Genomic DNA, 22,646 nt, shown 5'->3' with positions numbered 1-22,646 from the left:
TAAGTGGTTTTGGCTTCCCCTTTATGTTCCATTCAAGGTCAGAATGTAGTCTCAAAAAAAAAAAAAAAAACATAGTAATTTATTCAATGGTAAGCGGTTTCATGAACAAGTCACTCTTTGATCTGAAAGTAACTCGGACCAATCATGGCAAGAGCAGTTAGGGGATATTCAACTCGCCCTTAATAGTACACGTTGTCGAGTAACAGGGTTTACTCCAATAGAATAGATGTTTACCGTTCAGGGTAGTTCACTTGAAATATCTAAGTTTCAACAGAGTGATAATCCCTCTAGATTAGATCTTGATTTAGCACGGTCGAAGGCCTGCGAAAACAAAAAAAAAAAAAAAAAAAAAATGGGCACAAACAGAAGCTTGGTTTAGTCGAGGCAAAGCTAAAGTCAAACTCTTTTCCGCTGGGGGTTTTGTTTTCGTAAATTAGACCGAAAATATAAAGGTCCCTTCAACATTACTGCACCCCGAATCCTGATCACGCAGGAGCAAGTCACCGTCGTCGCCCTAGACACGTCCTTACGGATCCACCAGATCCAATAACTCTTGCATTAGATACCTTCAGCTCTAACACTAGGAGCAGGCTGAGGAACCCCGGTAACCGTACTCATCGAACTCTACAAAGAGGTCGACGTGCAACCTAACCCATGCATCAGCCCACTGAGTTTCTCGCCGGATCTTCTCAGTGGGTCACGATTCCGATCCGGTAGTAGATTCATTCGCGAAGCAATTGCTCTTGAGTTGTTAGCTCTCCTTTGGAGGCACTCGGGCAGTTGTTAGCAAATCCCACCCCTCTTGGCTGAGCCTTTGCTCGCCCACCCGTCCCGGTGAAGCGGGAAAGGCCTCCGGACCACCAGTAATCTTTCAATCATCTGCAGTTTTGGAAAACGATAGGTATAAGTTGAGACATGTAAATGGTTCTAGTGTACAAAGATTCCCATGAAAACTTACGCGAAGTACCTCGAGGCCCGTCAGGCCTACTAGAAATTTCTGAAAATTATAGTGACGATGACGTGACGGCGTACACAGATGGGTTAAGTAATCTTGTTCATGAAACTGATCTTAATTATGACGACTCTATCACTGACAATAGAAGCGACATTTTTGTCCGCAAATAGCGATACAGCAAACATAGTGTGTGGGTAGTGATACAATGTCTGTAAGCTCAGGCCCCTCAGGTGCAGGTGTTGGAAATGTAGAAAACGATGGTCGGTCTCGCACTATTTCTGAAGAAATTCCGTATAAATGTTCTGGTTTAAGAAATGTTTTACAAACGCTACCGTACACGCAGATTAAAAAAAAAAAAAAAAAAAAGTGAATTGTATGTGGCTAGAGAGATGTTAATCCGGACTAGCAAAGAAAAAAGAGGAAAAAAAAAAGAGTGTGAAGTCATTGAAGGGTCTGTCCGGTCCAATGGCTTGGCTATAGGGATTTTCATCCAGATTAGCCACAACAATTAGCTACAGGGATTGCGATCCGGTCTAGCATTATCCGGTCCAGTTCGAAAAACTGAAGGGATAACAATTCCGATTTAAGTTAAAAGGGACATACTTACATACCTGAAGAGATTTAAATGAACTGGCCCAGGTATGTAAGCAGTCAGTATTTATAGCCAGTATAGGATTTTCTGAAGAATTATGCGAACCGAACCGTATTAGATTGTTAATATCATAGACCACGTTTTAAGTTGCATCCGTTAATGTCAGGATGAACGAATACGCTTATTGTCTACAGAACAACCATAAAAAGGCGCACGAGGACGAGCGCATGTCAGTATGGCCGTGACGGCGTTAACAATATTTCTAATAAACATCACGTGCAACAGGCGTGACTCACACAAGCCGGGTGCGCCGGCCGTGTCGTTCCACTCGTGCAACAGAAGTGACTCATAAGCCAGCTGCGCCGGCTAGTATAAAAAGGCGGTGCGTGCCTTGCGAGAAACATTCGTTCGACTGCGTTTGCCCGGTGCACTTACTATATCGTTGTTACGTTGTGTGATTCAGTGACTGTTGTACGTACTGGTTAAAGTTGGACAAGTGTTAAAGTGAATTGTCAAGTTAACATATTGTTGATTAAATCAGAAACCAAAGGTGACTTCGTTTTACTTGGTGTTCAACAAGATAATATCTACCCTCAAGCATACATATATATGAATAGAAATTCGAATTATTTGTTTAAAAATGAGAGCGTAATTTATTATTTGGTGTTGCATGCGAAAGGTTGTAAGCATTAGCCGAAATTAATTGGGAGTTATTGTCGTCACTCTAAAGACTTCAGCAATGTCAAGGGTATAAGCTGACTCCTTTGAAACTTCGTTTAAATAAGAATTGACAACATTTTAAAATATTAACACGGTTCTGTCTAGTCTTCTCGTATCGTATCAAGCCAATTCAAATGCTCATAGTGCAGGAAATCTAAACCAAATTTTAAATTGAGTGATATTTTATTTACTTTTTGGTTAGACAGATGATTGAACCGACGGCTCAATATATTTTAGGTGGTTATTAGAGTTCATAAGCTTAACCACGTGAATGCGACCATCCAGCTTGAAACATCAGGTCTAAATCTTAATCCTATAAGTAGGTATCAACCTATCCGTGCCAGCTTATAATACGTCATTATAATTAACCCGATATTCTTTGTTTTCTTTTTCGCCTTATTTATGTCACTCGGTACGGATACACAGAACGATTATTTGTGAGCTCCAACGAGCTAAGCCTACCTTTTTTTGATCCATCGATAGTTGTACAGAAAGGAAGAAAATTCGGAAAATGGTAATGTACGCGATAAGGGGTACGACAATTGTAAGAGAAAAACGTAATAGATGAACCCAGGTGTTACAACAGAACTATGTTCTAAATGGTAGCGGTATTCATATTGCACTATCCGTGGGCTTATGAATATGCCTTATAGCAAAAGGCTTATGCAGTCAGCCACATACGTATCTCACGTCTACGCCAATAAGATGACCAAGGTATATAAATTCTTGCCTATGTAACAAAATTAGGAACAATTTAACAAAATTATAATTTGCGTAATTACTGGTGGTAGGACCTCATGTGAGTCCGCACGGGTAGGTACCACCACCCCGCCTATTTCTGCTGTGAAGCAGTAATTCGTTTCGGCATCATTCTCGCTCACGACTCGGTCGTGCGCGGACGTGCTTTCCGATCCGTGGCCCGCTTGCGAGCTGCGTCTCTGAACTCACAGTTGTGCTCGACAGTGTAGTGACCGTGAATACATCGTGCGTACAATTCAGTAGTGCGGACGTGCCGATCCGTTGGTCGCTTGCGATCTGCGTATCGAGGTCCATTTTTGTGCGCTAAAGTTTTGTAACCGCGAACCCACCCTTACCAACTGCCTTTTTCAAGGCAAAACCAATCGCTACGTTCAGGCTTCCTGTGGCACTCACAGGCTAACGATTTCCTAACCCTTCCCAAAACAACAGTCTTTTTCAAGACTAGACCCCCGCTCGCGATTCTGCCTGCTGTAGCACTATACAGCCCGAGCGGGTTCCTTTCCTTTTCCCCGCCGATTGCCGTTTTCACGGCATAGGCATTCCCCCCCCCTGCTCCTTGCTGTCCTGCAGCACAGGGGGGTTACAAATCCTATCCGGGGCCTTGCCTTTCGGCGAGTTCAACAAAAGTCCCGGGGCCGCCCCCCCCGGGCAAGAAGACCGAAGAAATGGAGCAAGAAGATATTAGGGATATTGTCGGGTTCCTCCGGGATAGGTACCCGTCAATTAGGGCCGAGTACTTAGAGTATAGGGCCGCCCGTGGCAATCCCTCCCCCCCCGCGTCCGTCGCCGCGTATTTCAAACGTGCCTCGGAGGCACGCCGCGCGCCCCCCGCCGCCGCGTTAAGTTCGAGCGCACGTTCCGACGATGCGACTCAAGAAGCGCCTAGCGCTACCCCCACCCCCGCGCCCGCGTCGACTACGTCATCGCGCGTCTCGTCCGTCGCGACCTCGATCGTTTCGAGTTCAGGCTCCGATACCGAATCGGAGATGGATTTCGAATCCGCGTCAAGCCCTCAGCCTGGAACTTCGGATGGGTCCCAAACCGTAACGCGCGGTAAAAAGCGTACTCGCGCCGTGGAGTCCCGGAGCTCCACGACGAAGCAGACTAAATCCGCGACCGCCTCCCGCCCGCAGGTAGTCGTGACACCGGAGTCGGACTCCGCTCGCCGTGTAACCCCACCGCCGCGTCCCAAACCCGCGCCCGCTCCTAAAGTAGCTGCCCCGCCCCCGCTGATTCTCCAGGAAAAAACTGCGTGGAACCGCGTTTCCCAGGCCCTTCAGGCAAATAAAATTAATTATACCCATGCGCGTAACGTCGCGCATGGGATTCAGATAAAGGTCGCAACGCCGGGCGACCATAGGGCCCTCTCTTCATACCTCCGAAAGGAGAACATAGGTTTTCACACCTATGCTCTTCAGGAGGACCGCGAGCTCCGCGTAGTAATACGCGGAGTCCCCAAGGAGTTAGACATCGACTACGTTAAGGAGGATCTGATCGCTCAGTCACTCCCTATAGTTAGTGTGCATCGGATGCACAGTGGGCGGGGCAAGCAGCCCTATAATATGATTCTTGTCGCGTTGGAGCCAACCCCGGAGGCCAAAAAGAAAATTTCATGCCTCTCGAAAGTTTGCGGCTTATCCGGGGTCTCCATCGAAGCCCCCCATAAACGTGGCACTCCCGGGCAGTGCTACAGATGCCAGCTATATGGCCACTCGGCGCGTAATTGCCACGCGCGTCCCCGCTGCGTGAAGTGCCTCGGCGATCACGCTACGTTAGATTGCGTTAGAGATAGGGAAACCGCGACCGAACCCCCAAGTTGTGTCCTATGCCTTAAGCAAGGGCACCCCGCGAACTACCGTGGATGTCCTAGGGCTCCGCGCAAGCGTTCAACCCTCCCAGCTCCGCGAACCGTCGGCCCAAAGACTTCGGCACCCTCAGTGCCGAAACCTGCCTTCGTGCCGGCTGCAGTTCCCACGGTTTCAGCGTGGAAAAAGCCGCTGCCATATACGAAGGCGGGAACGCAAACCGCACCCCCGCCCTCGCTCGCGACACGCCCCGCGCCCCAGCCCCTGCTCGCACCTCGCCCCGCGCCCGCGTTCCGCCCCCCGCAACCCTCTGCCGTCAACGACTTCGCGCTCGTGCGCGACTTCGTCACCGCTGTTAACTTCGACCGTCTGCGATCGTTCGCAGACGCGATACGTAGGTCGGTAACCCCCGAACAGAGACTCGCGGCCGCGTTCGATCACATGGACGTATACGAGTCCGTGTCCCGCACTTTATAAAAATCTTTACCGGTAATCAATGGCGCAAAAAGGTAGAGAAAAACCGTATTCCCTTACGTTAGCATTCTACAATGCTAACGGACTCGCGCGGCAACGCGATCAAATTTTCGAATTCCTCCGCGATAATCTTGTAGATATTCTATTAGTGCAGGAAACCTGTCTGAAGCCCTCGCGTCGCGACCCGAAAGTCGCGAATTACGTCATGGTTAGGAATGACAGACTCACCGCCTCCAAAGGCGGGACTGCCATTTACTATAGGCGGGCCCTGCACGTTGTCCCTCTCGATACTCCCTCGCTCTCACATATCGAGGCGTCAGTGTGCCGTATCTCGCTGACGGGACACCAGCCGATCGTCATCGCATCCGTTTATCTCCCCCCGGACAAGCCCCTTCTGAGCAGTGACATCGAGTCACTGTTCGGCATGGGAGACTCCGTCATCCTGGCAGGCGATTTAAATTGCCACCACACTAGGTGGAACTGCCATCGTACTAACGTTAACGGTAGGCGTCTCGACGCGTTTATAGACGACCTCACCTTTGAAATAGTCGGTCCCCCAACTCCAACATGTTATCCGTATAACATCGCGCTCCGTCCGAGCACTATAGACCTGGCATTGCTTAGGAACGTAACTCTGCGCTTGCGTTCCATCGAAGCAATGCCAGAGCTCGACTCAGACCACCGACCTGTCGTTATGCAGCTCGGTCGCCCCCACAACCCAGTCACTGTTACGAGGACCATGGTGGATTGGAATAAGCTGGGCACGTGCCTAGCCGACACCGCTCTGCCAATCCTCCCTTACGGCCCGGATTCGAATCTATCCCCCGAGGACACCGTCGAATCCATAAACATCATTACCGATCACATATCTTCCGCGATCATTAGATCTTCTAAAGAAGTCGATGTGGAGGACAGCTTCCACCGCATCAGACTGTCCCCCGATCTTAGGAATCTCTTAAGAGTTAGGAACGCGGCAATCCGGGCCTACGATCGTCTTCCCACGCATTCAAACCGGATTCGGATGCGTCGTCTACAACGCGAAGTCCACTCCCGCTTAAGCGACGCGCGTAACGATAATTGGCATAGTTATTTAGAACAACTCGCGCCCTCCCACCAAGCATACTGGCGACTAGCTAGGACTCTCAAATCCGAAACTACCGCTACTATGCCTCCCCTCGTACGCCCTTCAGGCCAACCACCGGCATTCGATGACGATGACAAGGCTGAGCTGCTGGCCGATGCACTGCAAGAGCAGTGCACCACCAGCACTCAACACGCGGACCCCGTACACACCGAGTTAGTCGACAGGGAGGTCGAGCGCAGAGCTTCCCTGCCGCCCTCGGACGCGTTACCCCCCATTACCACTGACGAAGTTAGAGACGCGATCCACAACCTACAACCTAGGAAGGCACCCGGCTCCGACGGCATCCACAACCGCGCGCTAAAATTTTTGCCAGTCCAACTGATAGCAATGTTGGCTACAATTTTAAATGCCGCTATGACGCACTGCATCTTTCCCGCGGTGTGGAAAGAAGCGGACGTTATCGGTATACATAAGCCGGGCAAACCGACAAACGAAACTTCTAGTTACCGTCCGATTAGTCTCCTCTCGACGATAGGAAAAATTTACGAACGGCTCCTTAGGAAACGCCTCTGGGATTTTGTTACCGCGAACAAAATTCTCATTGACGAACAGTTCGGATTCCGCTCAAAACACTCGTGCGTACAACAAGTGCACCGCCTCACGGAGCACATTCTGATAGGACTAAATAGGCGTAAACAAATCCCGACCGGCGCCCTCTTCTTCGACATCGCGAAGGCGTTCGACAAAGTCTGGCACAACGGTTTAATTTATAAACTGTACAACATGGGAGTGCCAGACAGACTCGTGCTCATCATACGAGACTTCTTGTCGAACCGTTCGTTTCGATATCGAGTAGAGGGAACTCGTTCTCGTCCCCGTCAACTGACCGCCGGAGTCCCGCAAGGCTCCGCGCTCTCCCCGTTATTATTTAGTTTGTATATCAATGATATACCCCGGTCTCCGGAGACCCATCTAGCGCTCTTCGCCGATGACACGGCTATCTACTACTCGTGTAGGAAGATGTCGCTGCTTCATCGGCGACTCCAGATCGCAGTAGCCACCCTGGGACAGTGGTTCCGGAAGTGGCGAATAGACATCAACCCCACGAAAAGCGCAGCGGTGCTCTTCAAAAGGGGTCGCCCTCCGAACATCACTTCGAGCATCCCACTCCGTAGTAGGCGCGCAAACACCTCCGCCGTTAGTCCCATCACTCTCTTTGGCCAGCCCATTCCGTGGGTCTCGAAGGTCAAATATCTAGGCGTCACCCTCGACAGAGGGATGACATTCCGTCCCCATATAAAAACGGTACGCGACCGCGCCGCGTTTATTCTAGGACGACTCTATCCAATGCTTTGTAGTCGAAGCAAACTGTCCCTCCGTAATAAGGTAACTCTCTACAAAACTTGTATACGCCCCGTCATGACGTATGCAAGCGTAGTGTTCGCTCACGCAGCCCGCACCAACTTGAAATCCCTTCAGGTTATTCAATCACGATTCTGCAGGATAGCCGTCGGAGCGCCTTGGTTCCTTAGGAATGTGGATCTCCACGACGACCTGGAGCTCGACTCCCTTAGTAAGTATCTACAGTCGGCATCGCTGCGCCATTTTGAGAAGGCGGCACGACATGAGAACCCTCTCATCGTAGCCGCTGGAAATTACATACCCGACCCAGTAGACCGAATGGTAAACCGTCGACGTCGCCCAAAGCACGTCATTACGGATCCTCCTGATCCATTAACGGTGCTTTTAGGCACCACAAGCACCGGTCACCGTCCTCGTCGAACCCGTCGCTTGCGACGAAGGGTTCGACGAGTGAACTAACCCATAGACACAGCCCACTGAGTTTCTCGCCGGATCTTCTCAGTGGGTCGCGTTTCCGATCCGGTGGTAGATTCTGCGAAGCACTGCTCTTGCTAGGGTCAGTGTTAGCAACTCTCCGGTTGAGCCCCGCGAGCTCACCTACTAACGTTAGGGCGAAGCTGAAATAGCCTCTCAAGGCTATCAGCATAGGTAGGAAAAAAAAAAAAAAAAAAAAAAAAAAAAATTCGTTTCGGCTTGAAGGGTGGGGCAGCCGTTGTAACTATACTGAGATCTTAGAACTTATATCTCAAGGTGGGTGGCGCATTTGCGTTGTAAATGTTTATGGGCTCCAGTGACTACCTAGCACCAGGTGGGCTGTGAGCTCGTCCACTCATCTAAGCAATAAAAAAACAAAACAATTGCTACAAAAAAAGAAAAGCTTCAATCTAAAATTGGGTTATAGCTTTCTTAAAAACTATTTCCATAAAATTTCCAAAAGCCAAAACCGTATCGAATACATTTACCAACTCCATTCACGTTATCGTATTACCGACTCGACCTCAATAATGCGTTCGACCTCAATACAAACACCTCTTAACTGGAACTGTGCAAGTTTTGCTAATAATAAAACTTTTTTCCTGCTGGCATGGAAACGTAATCTTGTTTTGGAAGCTGTCGCAGTCTGAGCGATGTACGACGCGAAACAGTCCAACGCGTTATACTGCTGATATTTTGAATTCTTAGTAGAGTCTAGAGTCATGGTCTTGCATTAGGAATTAGACATTATGACATTTATCATTCGAAGGGCGTAGGAATGGGTAAAAAAATTCGTTTTGGGTATTCCCTGAGGTCTATCATTTATAACCAGATGTTCTATGAACCATATTCCCTACCTAAGCCAATGAAAACTTAAAGGTTTGACATATTAAATACTAGCGACCCGCCCTCGCTTCGCTTCGGAAACATTAAATTTTATTATTGATAGCTGAGTCCCGCGGTTATTGTCGTCTCGCGGGCGACGCCGCGGGGCAAAGCTAGACTAAAAAAAATAGCCTAAGCTACTTCTTATATCATCAGCTACCTATCAGTGAAAGTCTCGTCAAAATCGGTCCAGCTGTTCCAGAAATTAGCCGGAACAAATAGACAGACAGACGGACAGGCAAAAATTTAAAAAAATGTTATTTTGGTGTATGTACCGTATATATATTCATATGCATGTAGTAAAAAGCGGTTATTTCAATATTACAAACAGACACTCCAATTTTATTTATATGTATAGATAGTAACAGTCTAGAATTAGCATTCATTGCAACAATCTCCTAAAACTCGGTCGCGCACAAGTGATTTGTCTCCGTAACTATTTTCCTCGAACCCGACAGAAACCTGGCACATCGTTCTGTGACTGGATACGTCCGTCTACGACCGGATATACCCGGTTATAACAAAAACTTGACCGGTCAAACGCGGTCAGTTATTCGTTTTGGCTCGTTAATTTGCTAATACAGTTAACTGGCTGATTTGTTCCGGGTAGTGGTTTGCAAGTTGTTCGTAAACTTCTGCGTGTGCTGCTGAAAAACATAATTATGTAGTTTTATTTTTACCTATTTCGAGGCTTTAGTGGATGAGGACTATTCTTCAAGCCTTTTGATCGAGGCTGCAATTAGTATGGAAGCTACACGATATCATCTAGTATCGGTAAAATGAGACTTTTGATTTCGACGAGTACGGTTACTCAGGTCCCTGCTCTTAGTGCTAGAGCTTAAAGCATCTAAAGCAAGAGTTGCTGTTTTTAGCTAACGGAGGCCCCGTTAGAAATTTCAAATAATTAGTTATACACATAAACCTTATTCTTGAATCACCCCATCTTTTGGTGAGGACTAAATGTATACAAATTAGCGATCGATCAACAATAAATAGATTTAGAGCACTCAGATTATGTAGCGTATGTTGAGCTTATGGGACAGCCATAATAAGAGTGAAACTTGTGTTACAAGACTTATTTGTCTATCTGCTGTCTTCGGGGGTGACTCGTCCTTACTTTTTTTAGTAATAAATTTCTGTATCAATGTTTTAGAATTCCAATTGCTTGGGGAAAGTTATATACTAATATTCTAGAGTATATCTTTATTCTGTATTGTTCAGATCACCACGGTTGTTTCTGAGTGCTATAACATGTTTGGTTTTCAAATTAGCGAACGGCTACGTGTTTGATGTAGCTCTGGCATATCAGTACAGCAACAGCAGCTGTCCAACCCTTAAAAGGTTAAATCGAAATACCTAAACTCTTACAGCAATATTAGGAGGTACAGATACTTTTAAAAGGGGCCTTAATGGATTTTACTTAAGAACGTTACAAACTTATCGAATTATTTCATCTACATTTTATTTGACCTTGAAAGAAATTAAGCAAATCTACCAATATCGGCTCAAACGCTTAGTCAAACGTATTTCAGTTCACTAATGAATTTGTCCCCGTGCTAAAGAGCATACGTGCAAGTACAAAATTTATCCCCTTCCGTGTATGTGTCATTGTATACTTTTTGTGTGGACCGAACGTATTTTTTTTGTTTTAATTTACGGATTATAAACATAGCGATGTGGTTATTTAAATATAAAATCTAGTTATTCCAAATCAGTGTAACGGAATACATCGAGTACATAAAAAATGAAAAGTAATAATAATAATAACTCTTTATTTATATAACACCTTAATATATACACAGTAAAGTAATAAAACAAAAGTCGGTATATAAATCGGCGGCCTTATCGCTGAAAGCGATCTCTTCCAGGCAACCTTGCAGGGAGAGGAATAAGGTAACTGGACGGTGCTATATCTTAATAAACTTACATAAAAATATATACTTAAATACACATGTGAAAAATAAATACCATATAAGATAAACTTACATACGATTAAATACAAATAAATACTAAAAATATACAAGATAAAATACAAAAGAAGTAGGAACTTATACAGTTAGCAAAGTAGTGCGATTTCAATCTGGACTTGAAAATTTCCGGCGAGGACGATTGTTTAACGCTTAAAGGTAACGCATTCCATAAACGGACAGCTTCAACCGCAAAGGAATGGTCATAAAATGACGTCCCGTGAGCCGGAAACTTCAGCATTAAATTCTCCGATGACCTGAGTGAATGAGAGCTTGCAGTATGTAGGAAATCAAAACGTTCCTGAAGGTAGCGCGGGGACGAGGAATTAAACAGGACACTGTAAAGAAGAGACAATATATGAACATTCCGGCGATAACGAATAGGAAGCCACTTGAGGTTAACTCGATACTCAGAGACGTGGTCATATTTGCGTAAACCAAATATAAACCTTATGATAAAATTTTGAAGCCGCTCAAGTTTATTTAGCTGGGCCTCGGTTAGATCAAGACAGCTGGCGTCGGCATAATCAATAATGGGGAGTAACAGAGACTGTGCAAGTGCAATTTTAGTAGATGTTGGAAGAAAATTACGCAACCTACGTAAGGAACCTGCAGAAGAAAATAGTTTGCGACTGACTGACACCAGTTGTGGTCCCCATGACAAACTGCGGTCAATAATAACACCAAGATTTTTAACGGTGTCACTAAACGGGATGTTTATCCCGTCAAGAGACAATTGGGGCAGATGTGTCCACTCTATCTTACTGCATGTCCTTTGGCTGCCAACAATTATAGACTGCGTTTTTGTTGGATTCAGTTTAAGGCCGTACGCGTTACTCCACTCAGATAAGACGCGTAAGTCGCTATTGATAGTTCGAATAGCATCATGTAACTGAGGAAGTGGAGCTTGACAATACAGCTGAAGATCGTCTGCATAAAGGTGGTAGGACGAAGTGAGATTACAAGATATTGAATTAATGAAAAGAGAAAACAAAAGAGGAGATAAAACGCCACCCTGAGGCACTCCGGCAGATGTATTACACCAAGATGAAATCGATTCACCAAGGCGAACACACTGTCGGCGTCCGTACAGGTAATTACGAAACCATTCAATCACAGTTGGAGATATGTTGAAGGAGCGAAGAACGGCAAGTAGTATGTCAAAATCAACCGTATTGAATGCATTGCTGAAGTCCAGCAGTGTCAACACAGTTAACTGACCGTTTTCCATACCCAGGCGTATGTCGTCGGTGATTTTTACCAGAGCAGTGACTGGCCAGGACGAAAACCGGACTGAAAGGGGTTCAGGAGATCATGACAAAGTAAATATACTAAGTCCAATAATTATCAGATAAATAGTCAATTAATGTTTCTTATACTAAAGTTGGTAGAGATTTGTAGAGGTAATTTTTTTACGTGTTAGTACAAACTCAATCTAACTACCAAGCTTGATTGAATTTGTTCTGTCTGGGTGAGCTTTTGGATCGTCTGCCCTCCAATGAAACAAAAAACTGAAACCAAAGCTTCTGCGTATACCTATAGTTGTCTGATCGTGTGCATGCATGTAAATAAATGCGAGGTACATATAATCTGCTAACAAATTTATTATATTCTATTCTAATTCAAATCAAATCAAAAAAAAATTATTCAACATAAATGAAAGTACATACTTGTTGAACGTCAAAAGAACTACCGCCAATTCACAAGAACTAGCCTCCGTCCTGAGAAGAATTGGCAAGAAACTCAGCGGGCATGTCTTTTTTTTTTTTTTTTTAATAAGAAATTATTAATTATTAATTTTTTAATATTAGATTTTTTTTTTTAATATGAATTTTTTACAATGAGTATTATAACGTAACAATTACTACAATATTGAAATTCCCGGAGCGAGCAACTCATTCCCACTTTGTGCAATCTTCTAGATAATCATTGACTTTATAGTAAGCTTTATTGCACAGATGATCTTTAACAGTTTTCTTAAACCTATGTATATTATTATGTAGGTTCTGAACATCTTGTGGGATTTTGTTGTACAGGCGCACAGACAAACACCCGAATGAATTTCGTATCTTATGTAACCTACTCATCGGCAAAACAAGCTTGTGTTTGTTCCTAGTATTTCTATTATGTATGTCCGACTTTTTAGGAAACTCCTCAATATACGAACATACATCAAATTTTCAAAAATGTACTGGGATGGCATAGTGAGAACTTCAATTTCTTTAAATTTCTCCCTCAGGGATTCCCTTGAGTGCATGTTATAAATAGCAGGTATAGCTCTTTTCTGCAGAATAAATATTATTTCTACATCGGCCGCATTACCCCATAGCAAAATGCCATAGGACATGTAACTGTGGAAGTTTTTGATTTTAATAATAAATTGATTGAATTTAATAATAAGTCTTAAGCAGATACTCACAGTAAACGGAACACTTTATTTCAGTTTAACGTTATTTAAGAAGGCCTACATAGTTTCATTTTCAAAGCTACTGGAATTTTGCATGAAATGATTTTATACACATACAATTAAATATAAAAAGTTCTTATCCTGTAAACATAAAAATAGTTCTAAAATTAAGTGCAATAAAGCACCTCCAAAAATACAGTACCGTGTCTACAAATTACCTATACATATAATCTGCTAACAAATTTATTCTATTCTATTCTAACTGAATTTAATAATAAGTCTTAAGCAGATACTCACAGTCAACGGAACACTTTATTTCAGTTTCACGTTATTTAAGAAGGCCTAAATAGTTTCATTTTCAAAGTTACTGGAATATTGCATGAAATGATTTTATACAAATACAATTAAATATAAAAAAGTTCTTATTCTGTAAACATAAAAATAGTTCTAAAATTAAGTGCAATAAAGCACTTCTAAAAATCCAGTACCACATCTACAAATTACTTTTAAGCTCCTCGGTGACGTCATAATGGTGACTAATAGGTAGTCTGCCAGATCGTCCGGACGTGGGCAGATCCAATTTGTGATGGGTGCGATATCTTTTTGTTCGGTGCAATACCAATTAAACTCTGACAGAATGACAGATTTTAAGGGAGACATTCCTCAAAAAATGTGCAAGACTTAGCGAGAGTTTTTAGCAATTCGATGTCTACCTTCTACTCATTTCGCTAGGGTCTATAAATGTTTGTTTAAAAAATGTAGAGCAAAGAACGTTGTCGGTAGGGTAAGACTTCACACGTGGACTTAAAACTATCATAAGGTTACACCTATTACTTACCGATTGCAACGTAGATTGAATTTTAGTCCAGTGTATTCGTTTTTCAAGCATGTTTTTACAGAGAGTTGCGTTCTTTCTGCAAACGGAATAAGTGGTAACTATTGGAAGTATAAATTTATAATATATAAATATTTTGATGTCGAATTGCAGACCACCTCTTTCCTTGAGTATTATAGAAAACGACCTATAAATGAGCGGTTATATTCTTCAAGAGTTATTTATTGGTAAACATTCTGTATACCTGCATGAGTAGGTACCCTCATCGTCACGAAGCAGTTATGCGCTTTGCAGAGTGAGTCAATTGTAAAACAATACAGTTGAAATTGACCTCTTTATGGCATTTGTAGAAAAACATGTACACAGACCACCTCAGGATGAAAAAGGTCTCAGAGTAATGATATTTATGGACTTCAGTGACCAAATGTGATTGATATACAAAATCAATCAGAATTTTAAAATACCAGTAATTTCAATAACTATTAAAATAGTCGTTTACAAATTATCTGATTCGACAAAAAATATAAAAGATGCAGCAAGGTATGAAGCCTGAATACTAATTATCAGAAACGTAATATTGCAAATTTTCATTTTGCTAACAAACTTATTTTATATAATTTTAGGTCTTTATAGGAACCAAAAGATAAGTATTGGGTAATCTACATTGAATTTTCCGCGATAAATTATGACTAGTAAAATAAAAGTTATCGCTCTAAAAGTCAAACATTCACTCGAACCTGAACGCAGTCCATTCGCGTGCAACTCTCCAGCGAACGATTATGAAAAGAGGCTGATGAATAGCGAACTTTTTTTTTATTTTAAACCGCCCTCAATGTGAACGTCGGTTTGAGTCCGAACTCCATTCAAAGCTTCCATGTTGTTTGTGTTTTTATAATGTTTTTTTTCATTTACAATTCGATTACGTAGCCTTAAATTAATAGGATTTTTTATCTGTGGTTTTTGTAGCTTGTCAATTGAAATCATTTTTGTCCATTATATAGATGAAAATCGTTTGTAAGGTTCTCCATTAAAACACAAGAGTACGTTACCTTGGTACTGTTCTTCCAGAATATCATTATTGTTAAGTTGACTTAATTTGTTCTCGTCAACACAGCTCTCGTTACAGAGATTAACTTCCAGATGATTTCAAAATATATTAAGAGAAGTGATATGTATGTACTTGATCTAGTAAATACAAACAGTTGTTATCGAGAATGCGTTCATTTTCACCGGAAAAATACAACAATATTTAGATTTCAATCTCATTAAAATGAAAACAAAAGAATGATAAAACGTGCTATTGATACGACTGAGCTTGTATTAAATCAACAAATGGTTTAATATTTCACGACAATTATTCGAAACCTCAAGGTTTCATTGGAAAGTATATCTGTAATGTGCAGCTGGTGTTTGTTTACAGAAATAAATAAATTATTAATCGTGAACAGATCATACACGGTCATCTGGCCCCTACTAAGATTTCCTTCTGTTTAAATATAATATCTTTTAATAAATGCGTATCTTCTTCTTCTTCTTCTTCTTTGTCTCCACCTTATCCCGATAGGTGGGGTCGGCACTTTAAATTTTTCTCTTCCATTATCTTCTATCAGCCGTAATCTCAACACTCACTCCTCTCTCTCTCATATCGTCATTCGCACGCTCCGCCTATGTCTTCTTCGGTCGACCTCTTCCCTCTCTACCTTGTACTACCATTTCCATACATCTCCTAGTCACATGTATCTCCTCTCTACGCATCACATGCCCATACTACGCTAACTACTTTAATAAATGCACATATAATTAGATATTAAGTAGGAAGCCAGATATAGAGCAAATAAACGGGTTTGTCGTATGCATGCCGGTCGGATTTGGGAACGAAGCCCAAGCCGCTGGAACGGCAGTCAAGGCCGACAGCTAGTTGTCAATGAGTCACTAAAACTATTTACCTTTTTTTCAAGTTCGTTTTTTAGTATTCACAAAAATATTGGCACTTCCGCCATAGGTGCATAGGATGCATTATTCTATTGCCATTAATTTGTTAGTGCAGATTCAATACGAGTGCCTAAAATAAAATATTTAATCGGTAGTAAATTAAACTTAGCACAGGGTCACTTACAAACTATATATATAGTTATACACATAATAAATGAACAGTTCGCTTAAGGTGAAACATTGTACTCGAACTATCTAGTGCTGCTTCATAATTTCTTTTAAAGCAGTCGATATTATCATTTTACATAATAATTTTTTCCAGTTTCAAAGTAAACTCAACCGGTTTAAATTATTAATATAAAAGAATGTCACGTACAAAATAAAATTCAATACTATATGCATTTAAAACTCGTAGAACGAAAAACGACCTCTACGATACATCGTAGCTGAGCTACGTCGTACTTCCGTAGCATCGTAGCACTGTAGCGTGTCTGGGGTTCCATAAAACTTGTTACGAATTTAAAAATATAGCGGCATAAGGTGTCGGAAACGCGTGTAAATTTTAGAGTTCCGTATTATTATTTACGAGAAAAGTTTTTTGTTGTTTTAATGTTTCTGTTTCCTACTTGTAAGAGATATTCACATATGAATACATTGTTCCGTGTGCAGAGTTGAGATTGAAATTTTGATTTCCATTTGGACAATGCGCCAAGCTACACGTGTTTTTAGTTCATAAATCAAAATCATATTCAACATTCAATATTGTTACGTGAGTGTTACGATACACAATGAAGATTATTATAATAATTATTACGAGTTAAGTAACTATACTGAGACCTTAGAACTTATATCTCAAGGTAGGTGGCAGCATTTACATTGTAGATGTCTATGGGCTTTGGTAACCACTGACTGGTCGTGAGCTCAACCACCAATGTACATCAACACAATGGAAAAAGAACTACATTTTTTATAGAAGCGGAGAGTTGCAAATTTTTCTGTCAATATTCTTTACAGAATACATCCGCAATAATACTGGTGCCATTGTTAAGAAGCTGTGATGAATTATACCAGCACTGAACTACTAAACAGTGACTATAACTAGGTGCTGTTTACGATTCTCAACAAGAATGTATTTTTCAGATGAAAACATGTTATGTTAAGTAACGCAAGGTTCAGGATAAGGACGCGTTCGTCCCACTGGCAATCGCTCAATTCTTGCGATTATTAACACACTTATTAAATTTTTTTGCCTTGCCAATTTGACACAAATGGACCAATATTGTTTTGATTTGTATTGAAAGCTACTGCTAACTCAGCTAGTGAGAATATTGTCAGCTTCCACTATTGCTTTTAATTCGTCATTGTTGACTTTGGTTCTCAGGCTGCCATGGGGTTCATTTTTTAGATCAACATTTTCATGTCGTAAACGTTGACACCAATAGTATCGTGCATATAATAATATAGGAGTCCTGCGTTCGTTTGTAGTGTTCACTCCGCACACATAATTCGTGTTGTATGCTGTTTGTGTGGCATTGCCACCGCAACGGAACAAGTGTGCCATAATTATCAGTATTTTTATCGTTTCCATATTTACGAAAAATATACAATAGCAGCGAAAACAAACACTAATCAATAAACAAATGAATGAATCAGAAAATAGAAGTCCATATTTTTAAAATAAAATTTATTTGAATTAAGAATTTATTGCTAGCTCTATATAAATTTTCTGTAAGGCTGGCAATACACATTTCAAATGGCCAGGATTGTAAAACGGCAATTTCATAGGAAAAATTAACGCAGCGCTTTGCAGTCAATCGGTTTTTGGCTATAGTAACAATATAGATGTAACATCAGTAAAGTTATTCAAATTGTCGTTGAAAGCACAAGCTTAGCTTCAATATTATGGCATCAACAAAGGTAAATAATAATAAAAAATCTACTTCATTGACGGATTATATCAAAGATCGCTACACTCGTACTTTGATTTCTATTGAATTGTACAGAACCCTACATAAGTAATGAATTTACAATTCACAATCCGACAGTGTTTCAAGTACAAGTTTTTCTCTCTGTCCTGATCTAAGAACTTTGCTGTTTATTTTGAAGCTAAAGTGATACATACGTCTTACTGTACTTTTTGAAATCTATATCTATACTAATATTATAAAGAGGAAAGATTTGTTTGTTTGTTTGTTTCGAATAGGCTCCGAAACTACTGGACCGATTTGAAAAATTATTTTGCCATTAGAAGCCGACATTGTCCCTGATGAACATAGGCTACTTTTTTTAATTTTTTTTTAATTTTTTTATTTTTTGTTTCATGTGTGTTTTAATGTTTCCGAAGCGAAGCGAGGGCGGGTCGCTAGTAATAATATTATAAAGAGGAAAGATTTGTTTGTTTGTTTGTTTCGAATAGGCTCCGAAACTACTTTACCGATTTGAAAAATTCTTTTTCCATTAGAAGCCGACATTGTCCCTGATGAACATAGGCTACTTTTTTTTAATTTTTTTTTATTTTATTTTTTTGGTTTCATGTGTGTTTTAATATTTCCGAAGCGAAGCGAGGGCGGGTCGCTAGTAATCAATAAAAACTTCAACTTGGCGCTACGGTACTACTATGTACTATTATTGAAAACCTATAAAGGATTCTCATGTTACAGTTTGATTTTGTAAGGGCATTTGAGATTAGGAATCACTTTATCTTGAACAGTTAAAACTGCCTTAATAGACAACCGTAGAATATGTGCTGCTACTTTTCACCCGAGCAATGGACCTGGAAGGCGATGTTACACTCTCTACGATGGTGGACCACCTCATGGCGGAGGCGACAAAGTAGAAGACAGAGATTTCTTATTACATCCGGATCACTTACGCTTAGTTCCAATTCCTTTAGAAGACACCCCCCCCCCCTCCCTTCTCCCAGTGCTTTGTTTTTGGGTGACCCGTGAGGCCAAAACGGTGCGACGAACTCTCACTCTGATGCTCCACAAAATTGATACTAGCGACCCACCCATAAGGCTGGTTCTGGTCGAGCGAGGTCCATCAGGACCAGCGGCACCGTTTGCCTTAGTGACCACCGGACGAGTTGGTTGACGTAAAGTTCGTCAGTCAGACGTCTTCGGGATGCCCAAGTTTCTGGTTACAATATTGACCACGGTCCTACTTCCCTCGGTTCTGTCCTGGGCGAGATTCAGATAAAAAGTGCAGAAGAGTCACGCAGCCAAACATAAATGACATGAGCTCAACTTCTAAGCAGAAATAGGCGCGCTGCCGACACAAACATCGGATTATCAAAAAACCACGCCAATAAATCACTAATACCATAATTTACTCTTACAAGTCATACATAAGTAGCAATATTACTGTAAAACCAACAAAAGCTTAGTTAGCACTCAGCGAAATTCGTTCAAATATGATTTGTCAACAATTGAACTCAGTGCAGTGCCAATATTGGCACAACTTAACGAGTTCGTCACGTGATGCACTCAAATTTATTCCCTAAATCGAACGTCTCAAGTACTATTATTCTTTGAATTTTACGCTAATTATTTTAAACAAATATTTGCCAATTACCGTCTGACGTCTGGTTTATTTTGCAAGTTATTGTGAGTAATGCATTGAGATGGAATAATTTAAATTTTCATTATATTATCTTTTTGTTTCAGATGAATGAACTTTTGATCCAATTCAGAAATTTAAATAAAATGGAATACAATTTTAATACAATACATGATTTGAACTCGTAAACGGATCATATGAAATGAAAAAGTCTGGACGTCAAGAAAGAAATTGAATAATAAGGGACATATCACACTAGGCCACTTTGGCTTCAAGACGGAATTATATCTACTATGGGAACCAAAAACGTATATATATATATATATATAAAACTTATAGATATTTAAATACGTAGTTTTCGGAATATTAAACACCCAGACACAAAGCAAACAGACCTGTTGGTCACGAGAATGTTTACCCGAAGTAGGAATCGAATACACAGCCCTCAGAATTGAAGTTTGAGGCGCTAACTATCGCACCGCAGGGTCTGTCAGCATAAGCAGGACGATAAAGCGAAGACACAATATGGCTCTCCAAAGGTGGGAAACAAGATTGCAGTCCAATCAGTGTTGCAGTTACTTGTGAACTATATGGCCTATAACTTTAAGAAATACAGTCGAGTCTCGATTTTAATATGTAGTAGCTTAATAATGCAAGAAACGACGATCCCGGTCTCACGGATCGTTTGGAACCTCTGGGTCTGCGGAGGGACTTCGGTTCCCTCTGTATTTTGTACCGTATGTTCCATGGGGAGTGCTCTGAGGAATTGTTCGAGATGATACCGGCATCTCGTTTTTACCATCGCACCGCCCGCCACCGGAGTAGAGTTCATCCATACTACCTGGAGCCACTGCGGTCATCCACAGTGCGTTTCCAGAGGTCTTTTTTGCCACGTACCATCCGGCTATGGAATGAGCTCCCCTCCACGGTGTTTCCCGAGCGCTATGACATGTCCTTCTTCAAACGAGGCTTGTGGAGAGTATTAAGCGGTAGGCAGCGGCTTGGCTCTGCCCCTGGCATTGCTGAAGTCCATGGGCGACGGTAACCACTCACCATCAGGTGGGCCGTATGCTCGTCTGCCTACAAGGGCAATAAAAAAAAAAAAAAAAAAAAAAAGGTGGATATAGGGCCACCACATATTACAGCAAGCAATAATAATTGCTTTACTTTTTCATTTCCCTGTTGTAAGGGTTCTCTTCTACACATGTCAGCACTAGAGTAAGCACACATAAATATATAACCAAACTCAACATTAACTCTTAAATAATATATACCTATATATATAAAAATGAATTGCTGTTCGTTAGTCTCGCTAAAATTCGAAAACGGCTGGACCAATTTGGCTAATTTTGGTCTTGAATTATTTGCCGAAGTCCAAAAAAGGTTTAAAAGGTAAAAGAAATACAATTTTGTTTTTCCTTTGATGTGTCCCTCGTCAGACGGTTTCTTTTTGTTTGTTTTATGTTTATTTTATACAAAAGCTAAGTCTTTTATTTATCGATTGAGGCACTACGAAGTATGCCGGGTCAGCTAGTAGATAAATATTTTCTTGGAATTGAAAAAATTCGGTACAAACGGTGCCGAGATTGGGCTCTGCTCGTCACTGACAGTAAAGATCAATATCAGTGGATCTCAGCTCTAGAACTGAAAGCAAAGGTCGATCACCTCCCTGACCTAACCTAACGAACTAAAGGCGAATTTAATTTGATAACAAACTAATCTTGTAAGGATAATACTAACAATTAACCGCATCCTCGTTTAAATGTCAGGAGACCCCTGTAATCGCTTTCCTGAAACCAAAGCTTGTGCAGTGTGGTTCCAATTACAGCGATTTAGATCGAGGTCAACGATCGAGTTCGTCTTAAATATGGTCGTCTGCGCGGCCATTAATTAGAAGATACAGGTACAGATACGTCATTGAGCCAATTTTACTTCAAATTATTTTTCAATTAACAACAAATTTAGCTACAGTATTGGAACCTAGTTTCTTATCGGACATTGTGTTCGCGGGCCGAAGTGCTTTTTTTTTTGGTCAGGAGGAAATCGCCGGACTCCCACCCTCCACGGGGGATGGCGGGCGGGGTATGTCGGAGTCGAACCGACTAAAACCTCCTGTCGCTCAACAACCAGCATCCAAACCTCGCATGAGACAGAACTCATGAAAAGGCAAAGGGGGAGAGTGAAGCGCTTAGTGCGGAGCACATCTCTCTCATCACCCTCCCCCTCGGGACGCCAGACTGGCGGTCGTCGACGCCACGACAACAAGCCCTCTCGGTCGGCAGGCCGAGTCGTAGTGCTAGACCGAAAAATCTGTAAAAAAAAAAACGACATCTTTTGCAGTGATTTTTGAAGTACAAAAAATATCGTTTATCGAATTCAGTACTGCTAGCGATAGAAGCTACAACAGCGCACATAAAAAAGCCAGACATCAAAATTACTTAATTGATGTCAGCGATAGAAGCTACAACAGCGCACATAAAAAAGCCAGACATCAAAATTACTTAATTGATGTCAGTAAAAGAGTTACCGACAAAAAACTATTGTTGAATTATCATATTTTTGTCCTGCGTCGCTACCGGAATATGGGTGTGAATACTTCCCGAGCACCTAAGAAACTGACATTTTTTAGGAAAATTATTTAGGGGTGACTCATATATACTAGACTGCAAGAATTGCTTTTTAAAATCTTATCAAATAGGAAGCATGATTTAATTCTGATGGCAATCAAGCATTATTTTTATAGGAAGATAATTAATGTTATCTGGGCTCTAATGATCATTCTTATCTGTACATATAAATAAAATTGGAGTGTCTGTTTGTAATATTAAAATAACTGC

The 22,646-nt window shown here is 41.6% G+C and overlaps 1 protein-coding gene across 1 annotated transcript in view; it reads right to left on the bottom strand.

Annotated features, from left to right (window-relative positions):
- Positions 1-22,646, bottom strand: part of LOC114241187 (uncharacterized) — a 476,778-nt gene that overhangs the window by 208,901 nt on the left and 245,231 nt on the right. The gene's annotated exons all lie outside the window — the stretch shown is intronic.

This window comes from Bombyx mandarina, chromosome 03 (assembly GCF_030267445.1).
Source record: "Bombyx mandarina strain Sakado chromosome 03, ASM3026744v2".
Classification (NCBI taxonomy): Eukaryota; Metazoa; Arthropoda; class Insecta; order Lepidoptera; family Bombycidae; genus Bombyx; species Bombyx mandarina.
This window is presented reverse-complemented; position numbering and strand designations above follow the sequence as displayed.